Raw genomic sequence first — 8661 nt, 5'->3', positions numbered from 1 at the left:
CAGCGGTTAGCACTGCTGCCTCACAGCGCCAGGGACCCGGGTTCGATTCCGGTCTCGGGTCACTGTCCGTGCAGAGTCTGCACATTCTCCCCGTGTCTGCGTGGGTTTCCTCCGGGTGCTCCGGTTTCCTCCCACATTCTGAAAGACGTGCTGGTTAGGGTGCATTGACCTGAACAGGTGCCAGAGTGTGGCGACTAGCGGAATTTCACAGTAACTCCATTGCAGTGTTAATGTAAGCCTTACTTGTGACTAATAGAGAAACTTTACTTTACCTCAGTAAGAGTGAGTGGATATTAATTAATAACCCAGGATGTGCTATTTAAAAAAAAATTAACACATCTCATATCTCTCCCTCTTCCAATTTCTCTTCTGAAATGAGGATTCTTTGCAAGGAGATGCTTTGCCAGAGTTAGTGTCCACTGATTTCCCAAGTTGTTCTCTTATGGAGACAGTTCGCTAGGTTGATTCCTGGGACTAAGAGTTGCCTTCTAAAGGAAAGATTGAGTCCATAGACTCATAGAATTCCTACAGTGCAGAAGGAGGCCATTCGGCCCAAAAAGTCATCTTCAACTCTGACAGAGCACCTTACCCCGGCCCACCCCCCTGCCCTATCCCTGTAACCCCACGCATTTACCCCACTAATCCCCCTAACTTACATATCTTAGGGCACTAAGGGACAATTTAACATAGCCAATCCACAAAACCTGCACGTCTTTCAGACTGTGGGAGGGAACCGGAGCACCCGGAGGAAACCCACACAGACACGGGGAGAATGTGCAAACTCCGCACAGGCAGTGACCCAAGGCCAGAATTGAATCCGGGTCCCTGGTGCTGAGAGGCAGCAGTGCCACTACTGTGCCACCGTGCCACCCCCAGGTTGGGACCAAGCTCATTGGAGTTTAGAAGAATGAGATTCAGAAAAGGGCAATCATGCTTGACGAATCTATTGGAAATTTTTGAGGACGTAACTAGTAGAGTTGACTGAGGAGAACCAGTAGATGTGGTTTATTTAGACTTTCAGAAAGCTTTTGACAAGGTCTCACATAACAGACGACTATGTAAAGTTAAAGCACGTGGGATTGCAGGTAATGTCTTGAGGTGGATGGAAAGCTGGTTAGCAGATAGGAAGCAAAGAGTTGGCATAAATGGATCTTTGTCTTATTGGGCAGTCAGTGACTAGTGCGGTTCCGCAGGGATCTGTGCTAGGATCCCAACTGTTCATATTATATATTAATGATTTGGAAGAGGGAACTGAATGCACTATCTCCAAATTTGCAGATCATACAAAGTTGGGTAGGAGGGAGTTGGGAGGAGGATACAGAGATGCTTCAGCATCTTTGTTGATTTGGACAGGTTGAGTGTGTGGGCATCTGCATAGCAGATGCAGTATAATGTGGATAAATGTGAGGTGGCTACTCAATGAGACTTTGGTGTCCTCGTGCATCAGTTGCTGAAAGAAAGGGCAGCATGGACAAGTTGGGCCAAAGGGCCTGTTTCCATGCTGTAAACTTCAATGACTCTATCATAATGAATGGTGGAGCAGGCTCGAAGGGCCGAATGGCCGCCACCTGTTTCTAGTTTCTATGAGAGGCGACCTTATTGAAACATACATGAATCTGAGGGGGCTCGACAGGGTGGCTGCTGGGAGGATGTTTCCCCTTGTGCATGACTATAGAACCTGGGGAAAAGGTTCAAAAAAGATTTCCCATTTAAGATGGAGATGAAGAATTTCCTCTTTAAGCAGGTGGTTAGTGTTTGGAATTCACTACCCCAGAGAGCAGTGAAGGCTGGGTCGTGGAACACATTCTAGGCAGTGTTGGACAGATTCCCAATGTACAAAAGAGTCAAGAGTTATGATGCCGGCTAGGTGGGAAAGTGGAGTCAAGGACACGGTCAGATCAGCCATGATCTTGGTGAATGGCAGAGCAGGGTTGATGGGCCAAATGGCCTGCTGCTATTTCTAATGTTGTGTCAAGGGGGTGCAGCACAATGAAAGCAGACTCACCCTGTTCCTGCTACCTACAAGACCATTCCCAGTCGGATAGTAGGCTGGCCTGCAAATGCTGCTCGTATTACTTCCCACCAATCTACCTACGTCCAGGCCAAATATCATAGAATTCCTACAGTGCAGAAGGAGGCCATTCGGCCCATCAAGTCTGCACCCACTCTCTGACAGAGCATCTCACCCAGGCCCTATCCCTGTAACCCCACGCATTTATCACAGCTAATCCATCTAACTTAGTCATCTTGGGGCAATTTAGCACGACCAATCCATCTAACCTATACATCTTCGGACACCAAGGGGCAATTTAGCCCAGCCAATCCCTCTAACCTATGCATCTTGGGACACTAGGGGGCAATTTAGCATAGCCAATCCACCAAACCTGCACCTCTTTGGACACTAAGGAGCAATTTGGCATGGCCAATCCCTCTAACCTATGCATCTTGGGACACTAAGGAGTAATTTAGCACCGCCAATCTACCTAAGCTGCACATCTTTGGACAATGGGAGGAAACCGGAGCACCCGGAGGAAATCCACGCAGACGCGGGGAGAATGTGCAGATTCCACACAGACAATGACCCAAGCCGGGAATCGAACTCGGGTCCCTGGAGCTGTGAGGCAGCAGTGCTAACCCACTGAGCCATCGTGCCGCATCCCTATTGACCAGTTGGCTGAATTAGGTTCACCCACAGCCAACCGGAGATTGAATTTGGGGAACTCCTTGGTTTAATTGACTCAGTTACTCCCCTGCGTGAGATTTAAAAATATTTGTTTATTTTGCAGCCAAAGTGTCTTTTCTCTCTGGATATTGAATGTGCGAGGACTGCAGCAAAGTGTGAGATGTTTACTGTAATTGTGGAAAGTGTTACTGCCTGTTGTGGTTGAAGTTGTTTTATTTATTTCAGTTATAGCATGCTGCAGGTGGGCTGGTTGTGAGCAGAGAATGTTGTGGAAATTTATTATTAGAAACATTAGTTAATTATAGACAGAGTTCTATTGTTCCATCTGAATGATTGTTTATTGTCAGGTTCTGTGGATGATGTGTTAAGTGACAGAGGAATAGGACAGAGATGAGGAGGAATTTCTTCTCTCAGAGGGGAGTGAATCTGTTGAATTCTTTGCCACAGAGGGCTGTGGAGGCTGGATTAAGTATTCTTCAAGGCTGAGATAGACAGATTTTTAATCAGTAAGGGAAATCCAAGGGTAGGGCGTTAAGGCAGGAAAGTGGATTTGAGAATTATCAAAACAGATCAGTCCTGATTTCATTGAATGGCAGAGCAGACTGGATGGGCCGAATGGCCTACTTCTGTTCCTACATCTTATGGTCAGAGTCTGACTACTGACAAAGCTGTACTACACTGCACAAAATTAGGTTTCCAACAACATAAAATGTGCAAACAAGGAGCAGGAGTAGGCCATTCGACCCCTTGAGTCTGCTGCATCATTTAATAAAATCATGACTGATTTGATAGTAACCTCAAATCAGCATCCCGCCTACCCTCGATAACCTATCTCCCCCTCACTTACCAGGAGTCTATCCACCTCTGCCTTAAAAATATTGAAAGATTCTACTTCCCCCACCTTTTCAGGAAGACAGTTCCAAAGACTAAGACTCTGAGAGAAAATGGCTGGAATTTTACTGCCACGCCCCCCTCCCCCCCAATCTCTGGGGTGGGTGAGGCTCGCAGAACAGAATTCTCCGTTGGCCTCAGGCGGGATTTTACGAGCTTCGTCGAAGCAAGGTTGTAAAATCCCGCGGCACGGTAGCACAGTGGTTAGCACTGCTGCTTCACAGCACCAGGGACCTGGGTTCGATTCCCGGCTTGGGTCACTGTCCGTGTGGAGTTTGCACGTTCTCCCCGTGTCTGCGTGGGTTTCCTCCGGGTGCTCCGGTTTCCTCCCACATTCTGACAGACGTGCTGGTTAGGGTGCATTGACCTGAACAGGCTCCGGAGTGTGGCAACTAAGGGAATTTTACAGTAAGTTCATTGCAGTGTTAATGTAAGCCTTACTTGTGACTAATAAATAAACTTTAAAAAAAAAACATTTCTCCTCCTCTCCATTTTAAATGGACAACCCCTATTTTTAAACAGTGACCCCCTAGTAAAGGTTCTCCCACAAGAGGAAACATCTTCTCCACATCCACCCTATCGAGATCCTTCAGAGTCTTGTATGTTTCAATCAAGTCAGCCCTTACTCTTCTAAACTCGAATGGACATAAACCTAACTTGTCTGACCTTGCCTCATAAGACAACCCGCCCATTCCAGGTATTAGTACATACATATCAAGCCTCAGTTAGACCGCACTTGAAGTACCGTGCACAGTTTTGGTCTCCATGTTATAAGAAGAGTGTAGCGGTACTGGCGAAGGTGCAAAGATCTACAAGTATGAGAGGTTATACCTATAAGAAAAGACAGAATAGCCTGGATAGGTACAGCTCCAACAACACTCAAGAAGCTTGACACCATCCAGGACAAAGCAACCCATTTGATTGTTACCCCTTCCACATAAACACCAGAGTTAAGAAAGCCCACCAACGCCTCTACTTTCTCAGAAGACTAAGGAAATTTAGCATGTCAGCTACGGCTCTCACCAATTTTTACAGATGCGCCATAGAAAGCATTCTTTCTGGTTGTATCACAGCTTGGTATGGCTCCTGCTCTGCCCAAAATCACAAGGAACTACAAAAGGTCGTGAATGTAGCCCAATCCATCACACAAACCAGCCTCCCATCCATTGACTCTGTCTACACTTCCCACTGCCTCGGCAAAGCAGCCAGCATAATTAAGTACCGCACGCACCCCGGACATTCTCTCCTCCACCTTCTTCCTTCGGGAAAAAGATGCAAAAGTCTGAGGTCATGTACCAACCGACTCAAGAACAGCTTCTTCCCTGCTGCTGTCAGACTTTTGAATGGACTTACCTTGCATTAAATTGATCTTTCTCTACACCCTGGCTATGACTGTAACACTACATTCCGCACTCTCTCCTTTCCTTCTCTATGAACGGTATGCTTTGTATAGCGCGCAAGAAACAATACTTTTCACAGTATACTAATACATGTGACAATAAATCAAATCAAACATTGAATGTCTCCACCAAACAGCAGCAGCCGTGTGTACCATCTCCAAGATGCACTGCAGGAACACACCAAGGTTCCTTAAGCAGCACCCTCCAAACCCATGATCACTACCACCTAGGAGGACAAGGGCAGCAGATACCTGGGAACACCACCACCTGCAAGTTTCCCTCCCAGTCACTCACCACCCTGACATAGAAATATATCGCTGTTCCTTTACAGTTGCTGGATCAAAAACCTGGAACTCTCACCCTAACATGTGGGTGCACCTACACCACATGGACTGCAGTGGTTGAAGAAGGTAACTCATCTCCACCTTCTCGAGAGCAACAAGAGATGAGCAATAAATGCTGGTCTAGCCAGTGACGTCCACATTGCATCAATGAATAAAAAAGCAGCCCCCCCTAGAAAAGGGAAGACTAAAGAATGGTCTTTAAGATTATGAAAGGGTTTGATAGATTAAACAGGGATAATGTTTCCACTTGTTGAGGAGACCAATAAGATTGTCACTAATAAGTCCAGTATGAATTTCAGGAGAAACTATCTATGAAGTGGTTGGAATTGGAAAGGAGGAGTACTTATGGTGCTAGGAATTGATGTGCTTAAGAAGAATAGCGATAGACACAAGAGGGAGAAAGGGATAGAAGGTTATGCTGAAACGGGCAGCACGGTGGCAGAGTGGTTAGCACTGTTACCTCACAGCTCCAGGGACCTGGGTTCGATTCCCAGCTTGGGTCACTGTCTGTGTGGAGTCTGCACGTTCTCCCCGTGTCTGCGGGGGTTTCCTCCGGTGCTCACAATCCAAAGACGTGCTGGTTGGGTGCCATTGACCGTGCTAAATTCTCCCTCAGTGTACCCAAACAGACACCGGAGTGTGGCGACTAGGGGGATTTTCACAGCCTCTTCATTGCAGTGTTAATGTGACTAATAAGAACTTTAAGAGGGGTGGGAAGAAACTGGTGTGGAGCATAAACACCAGGATAGCTCAGTTGGATTGACTGGCCTACTTCTGTGCTGTACAGTCTATGTAACATCTTCAGATTGTCAGAATGACCACTTTCTAGTAGTTTAACTAACGACATTTTGTTCTTCACTGCCCCATAGTACAACTCTAACTCTTCTAATACTGGAATATTCAGAGAATCATTACATCTCAGAAGGAGATAACTCATCGCACCAAGTCCATGCCGCATCTCTGTAGAAATCATAGAAATCATAGAAACCCTACAGTACAGAAAGAGGCCATTCGGCCCATCGAGTCTGCACCGACCACAATCCCACCCAGGTCCTACCCCCATATCCCTACATATTTACCCGCTAATCCCTCTAACCTATGCATCTCAGGACACAAAGGGGCAATTTAATCATGGCCAATCAACCTAACCCGCACATCTTTGGAATGTGGGAAGAAACCGGAGCACCCGGAGGAAACCCACGCAAACATGAGGAGAATGTGCAAACTCCACACAGACAGTGACCTAAGCCGGGAATCGAACCCATGTCCCTGGAGCTGTGAAGCAGCAGTGCTAACCACTGTGCTACCGTGCCGCCCCATCCAGAACAATCCAGTCAGTTCGGTTCCCCTGGTCTATCCCTGTATCTCTGCAAGTTTATTTCCAAACGGTCTCCATCCAATTTCCTCTTGAAATAATTGATCACCTCTGCTTTCACCCACCCCATCAACACCAACCCACACCCCCACCCCATCAACACCACCCCACACCCCCACCCCATCAACACCACCCCACACCCTCACCCCACCCAAAAAACAAAGAAAATTACAGCACAGGAACAGGCCCTTCGGCCCTCCAAGCCTGCACTGACCATGCTGCCTGTCTGAACTAAAACCCCTGACTCTTCCGGGGACCATATCCCTCTATTGCCAACCTATTCATGTATCTGCTTCCACTCCCTCCCCCGGCAGCGAGTTCCAGGCACCCACCACCCTCTGTGTAAAAAACTTGCCTCGTACATCTCCTTTAAACCTTGATCCTCGCACCTTAAACCTGTGCCCCCAAGTAATTGACTCCCCTCAAACAATACCTTTAATACCTTAGTCTTATTACTATCAGCACAGTTTTCCTTTGTCTAACCCATAGCCTTCATCCCTGGAACCATTCCGATCAATCTCTTTTTTCGATTTGATTTAATTTATTATTGTCACATGTATTGGTATACAATGAAAAGTGTTGTTTTTTGCGCACTGTACAGACAAAGCATACCGTTCACAGAGAAGGAAAGGAGAGGGTGCAGAATGTAATGTTACAGTCATAGCTAGGGTATAGAGAAAGATCAACTTAATGCAAGGTAAGTCCATTCAAAAGTCTGACAGCAGCAGGGAAGAAGCTGTTCTTGAGTCGGTTGGTACGTGATCTCAGACTTTTGTATCATTTTCCCGATGGCAGAAGGTGGATGAGAGCATGTCCGGGGTGCGTGGGGCCCTTGATTATGCTGCTGCTTTTCTGAGGCAGCGGGACGTGTAGACGGAGTCAATGGATGGGAGGCGGGTTTGCGTGATGGACTGGGCTTCATTCTCAGTATCCTCTTGAGAACCATCCCAAAATGCGGTGACTAGAACTAGATGCAATACTCCAGTTGTGGCCTAACCAGAACTTTTCAAATGTTCTTCATCACCTCCCTGTTTTTGTACTCAACACTTCTATGGGGCTCAAGATCCCATATAGTTTAATGGTGGCAGGACGTATTGAGCTAGTTAGCAAAGATCAGTGCAGAGGCCCCCTTTTCCCTGCACATCCTGAAGAATTCCACCATTTAGCCTTCCCATTCCTTCTGCCAAAATACATCACCGTACATTTCTCAGAATTAAATTCATCTACCGCTTGTCTGCCCATTCTGCTAGCCCATCCATATCCCATGTAACTGATTGCTTTGGGACCTCTCTACCCGTCATAACCCCCATGTTTGGCACCATCGGCAAATTTTGAAATGTTACTCTGTATTCCAACACCCAAGTTGTTTATTTATATATGTCAGGAAAAAAGCAGCGATCCCAGCGCTGACACTTAGGGAGCAACATTACTACCATCCTCCAGCCTGAATAACAACCATTTACTGTGACTCACTATTTTCTGCCTGAAGCCAACATTTTATTTGAGTTGACAAAGAACTTCCAATTCATGAGCCTCAGTTTTGTGAACCAACCTTTTTTAGTATATTTGCGGATTATTTTTTTGGATCAGCCAATGTGGTTGATGAATGTCTTTTGTTTTTGAAGTTTATTTTGCCCTTGTTTTTCCAAGTGACTGTTCCAGCCCTGTCTCTCTTCAAGTGTGAAATGCAGTCATAAACATGCCTATTTTTCCACCAAATTGTATGGGCTTTGCAAAGGGAGTTCTGACATTTCTACATAAACTGCGTTCTGTCATTTCACATCTTGGATGGAGCCAAGATCTGGGTTTTTTTGTGCAGCTCCACAAAGGGTTTTTAAAATCCTGGGACCAATCTCAAGGTATCTCTGGTTGCACACCGATTCTGCACACCAGCTTGTTTACGACACACGCCCAAAGCCAGAAGATGATTCTATAAACTGGACTCACTTGGGAATTGTCGGTAGTCTC

At 46.3% G+C, this 8661-nt stretch overlaps 1 long non-coding RNA gene across 2 annotated transcripts in view; it reads left to right on the top strand.

The window, feature by feature from the left end:
• LOC144502391 (uncharacterized) overlaps positions 1-8661 on the top strand; it is a 680705-nt gene that overhangs the window by 230357 nt on the left and 441687 nt on the right. The gene's annotated exons all lie outside the window — the stretch shown is intronic.

The sequence above is a fragment of the Mustelus asterias genome, chromosome 13 (assembly GCF_964213995.1).
Source record: "Mustelus asterias chromosome 13, sMusAst1.hap1.1, whole genome shotgun sequence".
NCBI lineage: Eukaryota > Metazoa > Chordata > Chondrichthyes > Carcharhiniformes > Triakidae > Mustelus > Mustelus asterias.
The sequence above is the reverse complement of the archived record's forward strand: the minus strand, read 5'-3'. Positions and strand labels throughout refer to the sequence as shown.